A 17,343-nucleotide genomic window follows, 5' to 3' on the forward strand; every position below is an offset into this window, starting at 1 on the left:
CGGTGGTTCGAACGAATCACTCCGAGGCGTTTACCTGATATCCAACCCAGCTGAAGCGAAGCGCAAGATACATACATGATATATCTACGGGTAACTGTGTGCACGAGATACGCGACCAGACACATTACGTACATGTGTATGTGGATTAGTAGTGAACTTCACGGTCAGAGGACACGACCACCCGGGCTATTATGAGTGGTGACTGGGGTAGTAGATCACTTACAATTAGGATTACGTAAATTGCTTGCCAATAAAAACATTTTTTGGATCCCAAATATTTTACCTTATGTTTCACGTGATTTCACTAACATTTCTATAAAGTCAGTATCATCAAACCATGTTTAAAAAGATTTCATCACAATGAGATTTACTAACTAAGGAACATTCGCCTAATACTATAGCTGAAAACGTTTTAGAAATATATGACTTAACCTAAGGAATTACAATTGAAATGAAACGTTCAGAATGAACATATCTTAATCATGGCTTAGATAGTGATTACAAGAATGATAAAGGATATTGTAGACTGTGAAATCAGTCAAAGACATACAACTGTGGTATCTATCGCGAATGAGTCAGAGACATATACAACTGTGGTATCTATCGCGAATGAGTCAAAGACATACAACTGTGGTATCTATCGCGAATGAGTCAAAGACATATACAATTGTGATATCTATCGCGAATGAGTCAGAGACATATACAACTGTGATATCTATCGCGAATGAGTCAGAGACACATACAACTGTGGTATCTATCGCGAATGAGTCAGAGACACTATATAAATATGACATTCATTAGCAGGTGACAGTGAATATTGTCAACCCGAGAAAACCATTGTCACCCGAGGCGAAGCCGAGGGTGACAATGGGTTTTTGAGGGTTGACAATATTCACTGTCACCTGCTAATGAATGTCATATCTATTTTGTTACACCAAAAGTCAATGTAGCTCAGAAACGGCAGCAAACCTCGATAATGACATCTTGTTTGTTGATAGTCTGCTGTTTACAATCGCTATCGCACCGGCGCTTGATGAAATTGGCTGTTGCCGTCAAACGTTCTTGTGACCATCACGTTTGGGAAACGAAGCGGTGCACGCACATTTTTTGCGCATGTGATATTTTTCACTGTCTCATGGCAATATCACCCGCGCCCCGTAAAACCAATGTATTTTCGGAGGGTGACAGAGATTTTTGTTTAATTTTCTCCCAACCAATCAAATAGCTAGAAATTCACTTGAGGTGTAACAAATACAACTGTGATATCTATCACGAATGATAAAAGAGACTTGAACTAACGATACATATTAGTGCGTTAGTATTTTGCTCGTCATTTGGGATAGGTCATTGATTCTTTATGAAATAGGTTTGAAAACAACATGAGGAGTTGCAATCAGTTATAAAATACAATATGTTCAAAAAAGTTTGAAATGAAACGAGTAGCGGTATTATGTACACGGACCTCTCCCTGTTTGGGGTTTTAAACCATTAACGCCACGAAAGCTTTCTGTTTACGAGATAACGTTGTTCCCGTTTCTCACGCAATTGTGAATCGATTATTTTATTTGTAAATTGCTACTCACATCCACTTTCGATTTATATTTGTGGTTTATAATTAACGATCCGGATTTAAAAGCGGACATTGTTTGTGGACAATTAGTGAGGACTTGTAGGATTTAAAGAATCTGGCGCTTTCCCCATTTGATGTCCTAATTACGTACTTAAAACCGTCACCCTTTAGTTAGCGCAATGTAATATGTGGATTTTGTAAATCACATAATTACAGGGTTGAAGGTTATAAAACTTGTGGGCGGAATAAAACTCTTAGCAAACGTCAATAAAGGTTACACGATCATTGTCTACAACATCAATTGTCAATAAACATACAGACGCGAATTGGGGTTTACACATATTCGTCGAAGGCACATGTTTTATTAATTAATTTATAAAAAAAGTAACGTTCTATACTGTGATACATTTGTTACGTCGGAAGGAGACAGGTACTTATAAACGATTGTGTATCGCTATGACACAAGAGCTATTATGAGTGCTCTGTTTATGCATTCAAGTCAAAGTTACATAATACAGAACATTATTTACTGAGTTCTGAATCTGAACACATCTGAGCAGAACAATTGCATCTGTATCGTCAGAGGCTGAAGTTACCAGAGACATTCATTTAACCATGTGCGCACATCAGGAACTCAAGAGTCCGTGTAGGCAGGGTAAACTATAGGACCAATCCATCATACAATATCAAAAAATCCTAATTACAGTGTACATATCTAGAGTTGATGTAGGCGGAGGGGGGTCATTCTCAAAAATACTTAAAGAGCCTCAACGCAAGGCACACATCTGCGAAGTATTGGGGTAGTCAAGGCTATGGACGTATTATACAAAACATGGTAATTACCGGCACTAGTAAACATATCTCCTTGTGACAATCTCAACTCGGCTAATAAAACCAATACTCTACTGATGAACATTCGATACACAGACCCTTTCGTTAAGTTTAGAAACAACGGAATGTTGATATTTAATATGATATGGAGCAGGATCAATTATTCGATACCTTGGCCATGTGTATATCATTATTAATTAATATTCTGAACACCCTTTCAAACAAACCCGAGGAAAATAAAGTATTCACGAGTGACGGCGCATGCAGCGACTCAGTCAAACGTCTATTGTGAGGTACACGTTTTCATGTCGAGTTACGACAGAAAAAAAATGGAAGAAAGGACTAGGTGGTAAATACGGTGTATCGGCGCTATCATCGATTTTCTATGAAGCTAACATATTATGCACGCGCGAGTTCACATTTCGCATGTGTAGACAGGGACAAGTAACAGGGGACAATCATATGCATTCTATTTTGATAAAATACGTTGCCATATTATTGCTTCTTTCGATCTAAAATCTGAATTGTTCTGTTATCTCGTGGATATCCGACCTTGTCGTACTAGAGACAGCTGTAACAACCTGCGTCAGCCAAGACACGGATTCCTGTTTTATCGGCTAGTTGTACTAACATTAAATATTTTCAGAACGTACAACAGACAAATATTTCCACGACATAAGCCTATACAGACAAATCATACAGCATCACTCCACAGGGAAAACACACAACATCACCCAACAGGACAAATTCACATCAACCTACAGGACAAACGCACATCAACCAATCTCATTAAAATCAGATGTTAATAAAAAAAAAATGCTATTAATCCGGTACGTGATAATGAACAGCTGTATTTATTCAGATTGGCACATCAACCTACAGGACAAACGCACATCAACCTACAGGACAAACGCACATCAACCTACATGACAAATACACATCAACCAACAGGACAAACGCACATCAACCTACAGGACAAATTCACATCAACCTACAGGACAAACGCACATCAACCTACAGGACAATCGCACATCAACCTACAGGACAAACGCACGTCATCAACCAACAGGACAAACGCACATCAACCAACAAGACAAACGCACATCAACCTACAGGACAAACGCCCATCAACCTACAGGACAAACGCACATCAACCACCAGGACAATCGCACATCAACCTACAGGACAAACGCACGTCATCAACCAACAGGACAATCGCACATCATCAACCTACAGGACAAACCCACATCAACCAACAAGACAAACGCACATCAACCTACAGGACAAACGCCCATCAACCAACAGGACAATCGCACATCAACCTCCAGGACAAACGCACATCATCAACCAACAGGACAACCGCACATCATCAACCTACAGGACAACCGCACATCAACCAACAGGACAAACGCACATCAACCAACAAGACAAACGCACATCAACCTACAGGACAAACGCCCATCAACCAACAGGACAAACACACATCAACCTACAGGATAATCGCACATCAACCTACAGGACAAACGCACGTCATCAACCAACAGGACAATCGCACATCATCAACCTACAGGACAAACGCACATCAACCAACAAGACAAACGCACATCAACCTACAGGACAAACGCACATCAACCAACAGGACAAACACACATCAACCTACAGGACAAACGCACATCATCAACCAACAGGACAAACACACATCATCAACCAACAGGACAAACGCACATCATCAACCCACAGGACAAACACACATCAACCTACAGGTCAAACGCACATCAACCTACAGGACAAACGCACATCATCAACCCACAGGACAAACACACATCATCAACCAACAGGACAAACGCACATCATCCTACAGGACAAACGCACATCAACCTACAGGACAAACGCACATCAACCTACAGGACAAACGCACATCATCAACCAACAGGACAAACGCACATCATCAACCTACAGGACAAACACACATCAACCTACAGGACAAACGCACATCAACCTACAGGACAAACGCACATCAACCTACAGGACAAACGCACATCAACCAACAGGACAAACGCACATCATCAACATACAGGACAAACGCACATCACATCAACCTACAGGCAACAACAGCAATCGAGAAGACTGCATAACGAAAGAAACAATGTGGATGCTTATGTTAAAATTGATCAACATGATACAATGGAAATAGAGCTACTTATGTTATTGTAGACGTCTTGAATTCCCTACCGTGAGGGTATGACACCCGAGGGTTGATACTCTTTATTGTATAAGCCAAGGCTTGCAGCCTCCTATTTGTCAATACATTTAGAGGTATGCTAGATATCTTTGTTATCTGTCCGAGAAGATTCAATCCTTCGTTGAAGGAACGAATCCTAACCTGATATCTGAGGTAAGGATTTCTTTACTATGTGCAGTAGTCAAAGACTTGTTCACTGTGTCCAGCATTGTTAGTGATATGATGACATCGCGATGGGTGCCACACATGGTACAGGATTCGCTTACCCTTCCGGAACACCTGGTCACGCCTTTTTACCGCGGTTCATGTTGTTTTACCTTTTATTTTGATATTTTCTTATTTCTTGTTAATGGCTCTTTATGTCGACTTTGAGTTACTATTTTATCCGACGATGTTTTGCATTAACAATATACACAGTCATTGAAACAATATACACAGTCATTGATTTTCTTGATTTTCTTAAAGCATCTCACTTTTTAAAACGATCTATTAACACCAGAGTGTCGTAAAGATTGTGTGAACCATGCTGTATTACCAGGTCACCCGTATATCATGACTCGGTAGATACAATAGCCGGCATTGCCTATGACTACAATGAGCTCGTGACTGGTTCTATCCTGAGCCAAAGGTCCGGAACCATGAACACGACAAGGCACTTACAAAGTACTATATTGCTGTACTGGCTAGCACGAGCTGTACGACTCACCAGGCGAAGTAATCGAAAGAACAAAAATGATGTCAATACAGATACTAAATATGATACAGATAATTTGGGATGGTCATATAAAATGTAGTTCACAGAAAACAGCCTTTTTGGTATTGTGTTATTCATGGGTATTACCCGCTAGTATCAACATAACATATATGAACTATATAGAAATATAGACCCCGGCAAGATATCCAATCAGAAAGAGTGTTACAAATTAGAAGGATAACAATAGCGTTTAAATAGTTTGTGTGGTTGTTCATATCTGTTATCTGGACGAGGTTTTACTAGATCCAGACCAATAGAATCCGACCGCACAGTGTGTTATTCAGTTTCCTAAGTTGTGGATGCGTCGTATTGAACTTAATCTACAAAACCCAGGGTTTTCGACCGGAGAAGAATCAATCTACGTTGACGATTTTTTTTACGGTCGACATCATAACCTAATTTCAGTGTTTACTACTGACTAGAGACCTTTTCATTTAGTACATGCAATCCTGGATTGCCAGGAGATGTGACGATGGGTGCCTCATGTGACGAGGAAACGTTTAATTATCTTTAGCACATGGTTTCCCCTCTAGATTGTGTGGAGTTCAATAGTCTTTCTTTTTGTAATATTGTCTTCTCACAGTTCCTGTTGTTGTCTATTGTATTTACGCCGAATAAGGAACATGTCTTTTTGTATTAATGCGGTACTTTGTGTATATTGACCTTGCGGTATTTTTAGCTCTTTTCTATTGAGAATGCGATATTTTTTTCTGTTTTCTTCTAAAACCAGATGTTTACAGTTTCGTTATTTTATATATTTTCGATATTCAAATGCGTAATGTTATTTTGTCTCATATTCTCATATGACAATGTTTAGTTTACATTCTAAAGTAATAGTTATAAAGTTCACATTTTGGAAAATATACTGGATCTGAATGAAATTAGCGTTCTTTATTTAATAGTATTGGATCTAAGGACAACTCCGTCCGTTGTTAACCTATACAACATAGCATGGTAGAATGTAATGGCGGACAATCCCCGAGGTTTCCTTAGCCAAGTAGATAGAATTCCCTCAGGTTTGGTTTACATATTGTAGCTGCAGGTGTATCTGTAACGTTATAAGAGTTTTTTTTATAGACAACTTTCCCTTTTCGCTGTATTCTACGTTTCGGAAAGCTTTATATATGTATGTTTCATTCGTTTGATATTATGTACCACTGTTGAGTCCTTTCTTCGTTCCAGTGATTATATCTGCCAGTAATTGTGTAGTTGACGTAATGTCACATAAAAATAGATATTTAAAGTACAACCATGAAGATGGGTATTATCTATGGCAGGGATAGTGTGTATATCATTACACCATAATTCACTGCTTTATAGTTTAGTATAGTTTATAAAGTACAGCGCACATACGCTACTACACATAACACGTCGCGTACCCATGTCTCATTTCTGGTATAGCAGTGACACAAGGTTCAATATGCAGTGATTTAAAATAGAATAATGTACGGTTTGAAATGAAGAGATTACGATCAATTTCAGTTGGGATTAACATTTTTGTAAACCATTTCATAAATATGTACACCAGCGGTATATGGCGAGTTTTAGTTGCATTAAATCTAATGACCTTAGACTGTACTAGGCGATTCACATATGTAGTCCATGTGTGTGAGCGATTTGACTACTTTCCAGATTTCCTGTTGCATACAATGACGAAAATACTGATCTTATCAGAGCCACGTTGTTATATACCATACACAATATTGACAGGTGCTTCCCCATGCATTGAACTATATTACATAAACAATGGATTATATAGAATACAATGTTCAGTCATTTTAAACAAAGCAAAAATCAACCTAATGAGGTGATTAAGGTATTGATAAAACATCGGCTACGGACGGTTTGGAAATGAAGTTTTGCCATTAGAAAGCTTTATTGGAGTTTAGGAAAAATCCATGCATTATTCCTTAAATTCACTAATGCTTTTCTATGGAGAATTGAAAAATTAAAAAAAAAGTCAGCTGAGTTAAGAATCGTCCATACAACAAAAGAAAAATAACAGACAAAAAAACGACAGTAATTGAAAAATGAATGTAAGAACGAAACTAATTTACTAACTGGGGTCATTGGTTGTGAATGTTTATTTTCTGACACACATATATCGAGTGTAAGGAATGCAGTACAATAAAAGGCGCTGAAAACAAAATGGAAATATTTAACACATCTTTTTAATAACATCCACCACCGACACTCATTAGTCTATCGTAGAATGCTAGTGTTGGTATCTATTCCCGTCCCCGTATGACAGGTTTAGCGGGAAGCTGTACGCTTACCCTCACCGATATTACAATAATCGCCCATATTCAATACATATTTCTAAACAGCTTTATTCCAGAATACAAATTATGCCTTTTAAAATTAACCACAAACATATGTAAAGGTCTGAAAGGCGATCGCTGTAAAAGGCAGTAAAGCCTTCGACCATTTCGTCCAATAAAATCACGTGAAACCAGCGCGCGCACGACTGGCTGAAAATAATAGGACAAGTTTCGCATTGTTACTGGTATTTCCTCTGATACAGGTCCAACACACTGCTTTCTATTAATTTTCAATAATCTAAACAGATTAAGTGCGGGTGTTTGTCTGTACACTTGGCAATTTAAAGCTTGTGAAGCCCGAATGTGCTAAATGTAAGCGATTGAGTGAGTTGGCTATACATCCAGGCATTACGTTACAGTTATGTTGGTCGGTTGGCTAGAAACGGACATCGGCTGATGATGAGGGTATGGTGACATCGCCTACCTGTGATTACCTATTGTCGTCACCAGTACAATATCAAACAATGAGGATACCATTAAATGTGATCACGGTTTACTTACTACTGCGGTGGATACAACCTTCAGGTACGTGTAAATCAGTTCTATTATATTCAGGTACGTGTAAATCAGTCCTATTATATTAAAATGTCTTTTCTAATTTACCCTTTCATGAATCGTTAGGGATTGGCCGGTCGTAGCTAAGCACAGGATACACTATCGAGTTTTATATCTACTATCGTAACATTTTAGGTTGGATTCGATCATAGGATTAATGTGTTTTCATATTGTATATATGTCCATAATTTCACACTGTTTCTTTATTCATAATACCACTTTCTGACAATATAATGTCTGCTTGTCTGTTTGTTTTGTTTACCTTAATTAATGCTAGGTCACATGATCTCACCTACTATTTTACCGCTTTCATTATGTCCACATATCTTTATTTCCAGATTACATATTTTACACGATCGCAAAGAACTGCATCAGCTAAAAGCTAAATTTTTGGCATATACCTATTTTTTTCATTCCAAATTGTCAATGATATGTTCAGCTATAAAACTTTCAAATGCTATATGAATAGTGATTCAAACTGCTCCTCCGCTACACGACTTGCTAGTCCGTACTGAAAAAATTAGGTAGGTGCGTGATCTCCTTAATTAGCAATTAACAAAATGCAGGAGTACTGATTGATATCAAATAAAATCATATGTAAAGTGTGTACATGTATATTATGAACCATGACACTGCTCAAAATAGACAACCGTGGCCATAAAAGTAACAGCAACCCTCTACTAAAATAGACTTAACAAAAATACAATAACCTTAATGCCACAACATGTGTTATTTCTATTACAGATCATCAATATTAAACTGAGTCTTTGATTTCCGACTACCTTTACCATTACAGTAATATTAATAATTACTAATAATTCGAGGTTCTTATATACCGCTTTATCACAACCTAGTTCGTAGGTAGTCTCAAAGCGGTTAACAAATTATCATCCGTGGTTATAGGGCCTTTTGCAACCAGCAAATATCTTTCTCAACTCCCTGGGGAGCAAGCAGCCGGAGCTGCCATTTTGGCGCTAACAGCTAGCATTCAACAGTTCTACCGCTGCCAAACCACGTACTCATTTACAGCTGAGTAGACTGGCACAGTGTAAGCATGGCACATCAAATCGGCTAACAGTACATTTTTCTGCTGATTTAAAGTAGAAATATAAGTTTACAATACTTGTAAAACGATTAATTTGGAAGCACGTACTTTGTATTGTATCGATTGTCATCTTATATCAACCGAGGGAACAAACGAATTCGGACAACACATTTTATTTGATCATTAAAGGTACAACTACGATGAACAGAAGCATACGTTATATTCTTCTCTATCGTGTTTTTGTCCTTGGTGATTAAATTTGTCGACGATGATTTTCAACTGTTGTTCGTTCCGTCGTTTGTCCTTGTAGGCTACAATACATGATGTACATGTACACATGCATTGAAAGGTAACACAATTATTTTGAAGGTTACATGATGCTCATTCATTCGTCAATGTGAGCCATAGTTGATTACAGTCTATAAACGACCACCAGGATACAATAGGGTAATTAGAGAATATGATTGGGTGTAACACTTAAAAAAATTCAATTACTTTGATTCTATGCCGTGTAATAAATAAAAAACCGACAATTTACCAATAATCTATATAACACAAGGAAAAGACATTATTGAATTATTACACGTTTATAATAACTATTAATTAGTTAATTAAAACATACGCGTAGTTTATAGAATACTTAGAGATAGAAAGTGTTGAACGATATCGCACAGATAAAGGATCAATATACCCACGATCATTGCACTTTTTGCCGATGGCTACCTGTATAATAGAAATGGTCTACAGATGACAATGATATAAATAGCCAATAACAGGACAATGAGTACTGTACACAGACAACAATGACATATTTTACACCCAGAACAATGGCATGACTATGATCACAACGGCGGTGCAATTTTGATGGTTATTGAAGATCAAATCAATTATTTGCAGTTTAACGTTATGGAATCCCAGGTAAAGTATTCCACATGGTACATATGACAGAGGTATCTATACACAAAACGTGTGAGGCCTGTCCGTGAGTTGTTCCAATCTACCCTGTTATAGTATATTTGTTTAGCGAGAGATATCGATATTGCGGACCACCTATTATACTGGCGGAGACGCACATAGAGTCAGGCTTTGAACGGTCCTCTTTACTTATTTTAAATGCTGCTTTGATGTTATAACGTTTAAAACATTTTAAATCATTTGTGTTGAAATGCTTTTTCTAACTCTGACAGAGCTGGCCATATTTTTGAACCGATTTACCAACTCTATAAGGTACATGTATACGATGAAGGATTGATCGATACCATTTTGAGCTGCCGTATATGATGTTTAATAATATTGTTTCAATTTTAAGTTGCATTACATGTTTGTACAGGCAGTGCATCGATGTGTGATAATTACAATGACGTATCTATTCTATTGAGCATACATGTACATAAGTGTTTTTGTGAATGAATGATGCTATTTCCATTATTTGCTAGACAGCATGACGACAATTAGGACGGACAATATGTTTTGCGCACCAGTTTGCATATCTAGTATGCCTGACGGAACACTGAATATTGATCGAATGATCGGTTATAGATTTAAGATTTATTCATTTGTTAATATACACTGTACACTATTAACTCTTGAACTAAACATTTCGAACGTTTGAAATAGCAATAAGAATTTTTTTCTTATCATTAAAATCGTCCTTTAAGTATTTAATTTGAAATAGAAACAGGTGGTAAGTAGTCTACAAATTATTTGTATATTTGTAATGTTTAGAACGTGATCGTTCAAAAGCTCGTCAAGTGATTTTGTTTGATCACAGGCAGTTAATTCCACAAACAAGTCTATTGACCATGACGTAAATCTGTTACCTGTACATTATTTTAAATTTATTGAGTTTCGTTGGTCAGTTAACTTTATGTGATAAGCTCCAAAACTATACAGGCATAGTCGACTTAAGGCTTTGAATGATTTTCACATTTCACCTGAACGAGTCAGATTCTTGTTATCTGTCATATTATACCTGGCCATACGTCATGGAATCGCTTGATTTCTGTTATTTTGGTAGGTTACATATGTAATTTATATAACTGTTATATGAGTTGATTTCTGTTATTCTGGTAGGTTAATTTATATAACTGTTAAATGAGTTGATTTCTGTTATTCTGGTAAGTTAATTTATATAACTGTTATATGAGTTGATTTCTGTTACTCTGGTAGGTTAATTTATATAACTGTTATATGAGTTGATTTCTGTTATTCTGGTAGGTTAATTTATATAACTGTTATATGAGTTGATTTCTGTTATTCTGGTAGGTTAATTTATATAACTGTTATATGAGTTGATTTCTGTTATTCTGGTAGGTTAATTTATATAACTGTTATATGAGTTGATTTCTGTTATTCTGGTAGGTTAATTTATATAACTGTTATATGAGTTGATTTCTGTTATTCTGGTAGGTTAATTTATATAACTGTTATATGAGTTGATTTCTGTTATTCTGGTAGGTTAATTTATATAACTGTTATATGAGTTGATTTCTGTTATTCTGGTAGGTTAATTTATATAACTGTTATATGAGTTGATTTCTGTTATTCTGGTAGGTTAATTTATATAACTGTTATATGAGTTGATTTCTGTTATTCTGGTAGGTTAATTTATATAACTGTTATATGAGTTGATTTCTGTTATTCTGGTAGGTTAATTTATATAACTGTTATATGAGTTGATTTCTGTTATTCTGGTAGGTTAATTTATATAACTGTTATATGAGTTGATTTCTGTTATTCTGGTAGGTTAATTTATATAACTGTTATATGAGTTGATTTCTGTTATTCTGGTAGGTTAATTTATATAACTGTTATATGAGTTGATTTCTGTTATTCTGGTAGGTTAATTTATATAACTGTTATATGAGTTGATTTCTGTTATTCTGGTAGGTTAATTTATATAACTGTTATATGAGTTGATTTCTGTTATTCTGGTAGGTTAATTTATATAACTGTTATATGAGTTGATTTCTGTTATTCTGGTAGGTTAATTTATATAACTGTTATATGAGTTGATTTCTGTTATTCTGGTAGGTTAATTTATATAACTGTTATATGAGTTGATTTCTGTTATTCTGGTAGGTTAATTTATATAACTGTTATATGAGTTGATTTCTGTTATTCTGGTAGGTTAATTTATATAACTGTTATATGAGTTGATTTCTGTTATTCTGGTAGGTTAATTTATATAACTGTTATATGAGTTGATTTCTGTTATTCTGGTAGGTTAATTTATATAACTGTTATATGAGTTGATTTCTGTTATTCTGGTAGGTTAATTTATATAACTGTTATATGAGTTGATTTCTGTTATTCTGGTAGGTTAATTTATATAACTGTTATATGAGTTGATTTCTGTTATTCTGGTAGGTTAATTTATATAACTGTTATATGAGTTGATTTCTGTTATTCTGGTAGGTTAATTTATATAACTGTTATATGAGTTGATTTCTGTTATTCTGGTAGGTTAATTTATATAACTGTTATATGAGTTGATTTCTGTTATTCTGGTAGGTTAATTTATATAACTGTTATATGAGTTGATTTCTGTTATTCTGGTAGGTTAATTTATATAACTGTTATATGAGTTGATTTCTGTTATTCTGGTAGGTTAATTTATATAACTGTTATATGAGTTGATTTCTGTTATTCTGGTAGGTTAATTTATATAACTGTTATATGAGTTGATTTCTGTTATTCTGGTAGGTTAATTTATATAACTGTTATATGAGTTGATTTCTGTTATTCTGGTAGGTTAATTTATATAACTGTTATATGAGTTGATTTCTGTTATTCTGGTAGGTTAATTTATATAACTGTTATATGAGTTGATTTCTGTTATTCTGGTAGGTTAATTTATATAACTGTTATATGAGTTGATTTCTGTTATTCTGGTAGGTTAATTTATATAACTGTTATATGAGTTGATTTCTGTTATTCTGGTAGGTTAATTTATATAACTGTTATATGAGTTGATTTCTGTTATTCTGGTAGGTTAATTTATATAACTGTTATATGAGTTGATTTCTGTTATTCTGGTAGGTTAATTTATATAACTGTTATATGAGTTGATTTCTGTTATTCTGGTAGGTTAATTTATATAACTGTTATATGAGTTGATTTCTGTTATTCTGGTAGGTTAATTTATATAACTGTTATATGAGTTGATTTCTGTTATTCTGGTAGGTTAATTTATATAACTGTTATATGAGTTGATTTCTGTTATTCTGGTAGGTTAATTTATATAACTGTTATATGAGTTGATTTCTGTTATTCTGGTAGGTTAATTTATATAACTGTTATATGAGTTGATTTCTGTTATTCTGGTAGGTTAATTTATATAACTGTTATATGAGTTGATTTCTGTTATTCTGGTAGGTTAATTTATATAACTGTTATATGAGTTGATTTCTGTTATTCTGGTAGGTTAATTTATATAACTGTTATATGAGTTGATTTCTGTTATTCTGGTAGGTTAATTTATATAACTGTTATATGAGTTGATTTCTGTTATTCTGGTAGGTTAATTTATATAACTGTTATATGAGTTGATTTCTGTTATTCTGGTAGGTTAATTTATATAACTGTTATATGAGTTGATTTCTGTTATTCTGGTAGGTTAATTTATATAACTGTTATATGAGTTGATTTCTGTTATTCTGGTAGGTTAATTTATATAACTGTTATATGAGTTGATTTCTGTTATTCTGGTAGGTTAATTTATATAACTGTTATATGAGTTGATTTCTGTTATTCTGGTAGGTTAATTTATATAACTGTTATATGAGTTGATTTCTGTTATTCTGGTAGGTTAATTTATATAACTGTTATATGAGTTGATTTCTGTTATTCTGGTAGGTTAATTTATATAACTGTTATATGAGTTGATTTCTGTTATTCTGGTAGGTTAATTTATATAACTGTTATATGAGTTGATTTCTGTTATTCTGGTAGGTTAATTTATATAACTGTTATATGAGTTGATTTCTGTTATTCTGGTAGGTTAATTTATATAACTGTTATATGAGTTGATTTCTGTTATTCTGGTAGGTTAATTTATATAACTGTTATATGAGTTGATTTCTGTTATTCTGGTAGGTTAATTTATATAACTGTTTAATGAGTTGATTTCTGTTATTCTGGTAGGTTAATTTATATAACTGTTTAATGAGTTGATTTCTGTTATTCTGGTAAGTTAATTTATATAACTGTTATATGAGTTGATTTCTGTTACTCTGGTAGGTTAATTTATATAACTGTTTAATGAGTTGATTTCTGTTATTCTGGTAGGTTAATTTATATAACTGTTTAATGAGTTGATTTCTGTTATTCTGGTAAGTTAATTTATATAACTGTTATATGAGTTGATTTCTGTTACTCTGGTAGGTTAATTTATATAACTGTTTAATGAGTTGATTTCTGTTATTCTGGTAGGTTAATTTATATAACTGTTTAATGAGTTGATTTCTGTTACTCGGGTAAGTTAATTTATATAACTGTTATATGAGTTGATTTCTGTTACTCTGGTAGGTTAATTTATATAACTGTTTAATGAGTTGATTTCTGTTATTCTGGTAGGTTAATTTATATAACTGTTTAATGAGTTGATTTCTGTTACTCGGGTAAGTTAATTTATATAACTGTTATATGAGTTGATTTCTGTTACTCTGGTAGGTTAATTTATATAACTGTTTAATGAGTTGATTTCTGTTATTCTGGTAGGTTAATTTATATAACTGTTTAATGAGTTGATTTCTGTTATTCTGGTAGGTTAATTTATATAACTGTTATATGAGTTGATATCTGTTACTCTGGTAGGTTAATTTATATAACTGTTATATGAGTTGATTTCTGTTACTCCGGTAGGTTAATTTACATTAAATGTCCATATAAAGCAGATAGCTTTTACTTTATTCGGCTTTCAGCGTCAACAACACCTTTAATTATGTGATTTCCTACTTCGGATGTCTAGTGATTATTTAACACTGGCTAAAAGGCATAGAGTATTGAAGATTGCAATCTACTGTATATATCTCGAAAATATGGATCTCCCATTTATCAGATAATCTATAGAACGTGATAGTTCTAATTTAAGGACTCATTATTATAACAATAATATAAGCATGATAACAAAGCCTCATAACATACGGAAAATAATAGCGGCGTTCAATAACATTTAGAAGGTACGAACCGTTTCAGGAATGTCGAACTCAACACATCCACACTCAGTTTGACTGGGAGAGTAAGGGGTGGTGTCATATGTTAATAGTGTATTGACATATAATATACTAGAATAACAAAAAACAATTGATTTGAAACGGATTGCTTTATTTTCGGTAATGCAAGTGACAGGTGGGCTGTACTTAGCCCCATTGATTGCACAATATTAATCTCACAAGCATATCACTTAGCGAACCATGATATCTGCCAATCTCCATTACTGAGACCAACACCGATACACTGGACCACCACTGAGAGACAGGTTATTGACAGATCCTGTAACAAAAGTTCACCTGGAGACTGGGCATTCACGAGTATCCAAACAGCAGCCGGGATAGCGCAATAGACACGTGTAACTGTAAATCGACCGGAGAGCCTGCGCCATGGTAACATCACATTCGGGTGATAAGCCGGTATGCGGAGAGCCTGCGCCATGATGGTGACAAGCCGGGTATGCACAACATTCCGTAAGGAACTGGTGCAGATTAAGATCGATATAAAAGAAGTGGGATTACATAAGGATACGACACTCTGTGTGGGAAACTCTGATACCTGTGTACATATCACTGCAAATGTTCTTGAGTGCAAATATCAATCAATATGTTCCGTTCAGTTTGTTACATCACATGCAGTTTTGATCTGAAATTGGCATCCAGTCGTCAAATGTTGATGAACACAACACTTGGTGCTGTAAAAGGAAACGTAGGCAGGTCCATTGTTTACAGAAAGAATGTAAACTCAGAAAACTCATAGATTATTTATAGTTTTGATCATAAATACTTTCATGACAAAATAAGACAAAATGTATACCGTTTTATAATGACGTTGGGAAAATGTACAACGTTTTTATCATATAAATGTGGACTTATAAAACATGTAAAGCCATATATGATGCGTGTATAAGGCCAATTTATGTTACTCTAAAGTTTGAGATTGTAATACACCTACCCAGTTCCCTTGAGCTATATAATGTAAAGGAATTTTGTCGGCTGTTGATCACATCTATACCAATACTAATATGACAATGAAGACGAGGTATCAGTCTGCATTAAATAACGTGTACGGTTGTCACCATGACCTGCTCTATGGTACAGGGAACATTTATCATTTCGAATCACCTAGTTTCATTTCCGTTTAGGGTGTTAACAATGAGTATTTTCTTTGTTTCGTTGCCGCTTCGGTGCTTTGGTCTTTTTGTTTGTTTTAAGTATCCCTTGATACCTGTTGGTATTTTATTTAGTGTGTCTTCGGCACCAGTTGTTGTTTGTTCCATGTATTATAGCTCTAAAGCATTTTATCTGTGTGTGAATTCATCATTTCGATTGTAGTACCTTTGACAACCTATTGTTCCTTCTATTTACCATACCTTCATGCAATATATCTTTCTCCATTTCATTCCTAATCGGCGACTTCAGTTTGCTTAATGAAACCAGCACTACGTCACTCGTAACAAGATTGACTATAATCGATATTGGAATAAACTGAAACGTATGAGGTTTCACTTAATCTGCGTTTACCAAATCAGCTCATGTGAACATGCATATATTGACAAATCATAGAATATGCATTTTTATCTAGTAACCTTATTACCAACATGACGATGTACATAATGCATTAAAGTTTGAAGAGTAAAAACGCGAATACTTTCACACGCAAAATATATATTAATGCATTAAATTATGTCATAATGTTGCAACGCATTACGGAGTACTGCGACAAGCTACAATATTCCTGTATAAATATTAGTCTATAGTGAAAACAATACAGAATACCAGTGTACCACCCTACAGTTTACGAGTGTAAACA

Source organism: Mizuhopecten yessoensis, unplaced genomic scaffold (genome assembly GCF_002113885.1).
Source record: "Mizuhopecten yessoensis strain PY_sf001 unplaced genomic scaffold, ASM211388v2 scaffold2911, whole genome shotgun sequence".
NCBI lineage: Eukaryota > Metazoa > Mollusca > Bivalvia > Pectinida > Pectinidae > Mizuhopecten > Mizuhopecten yessoensis.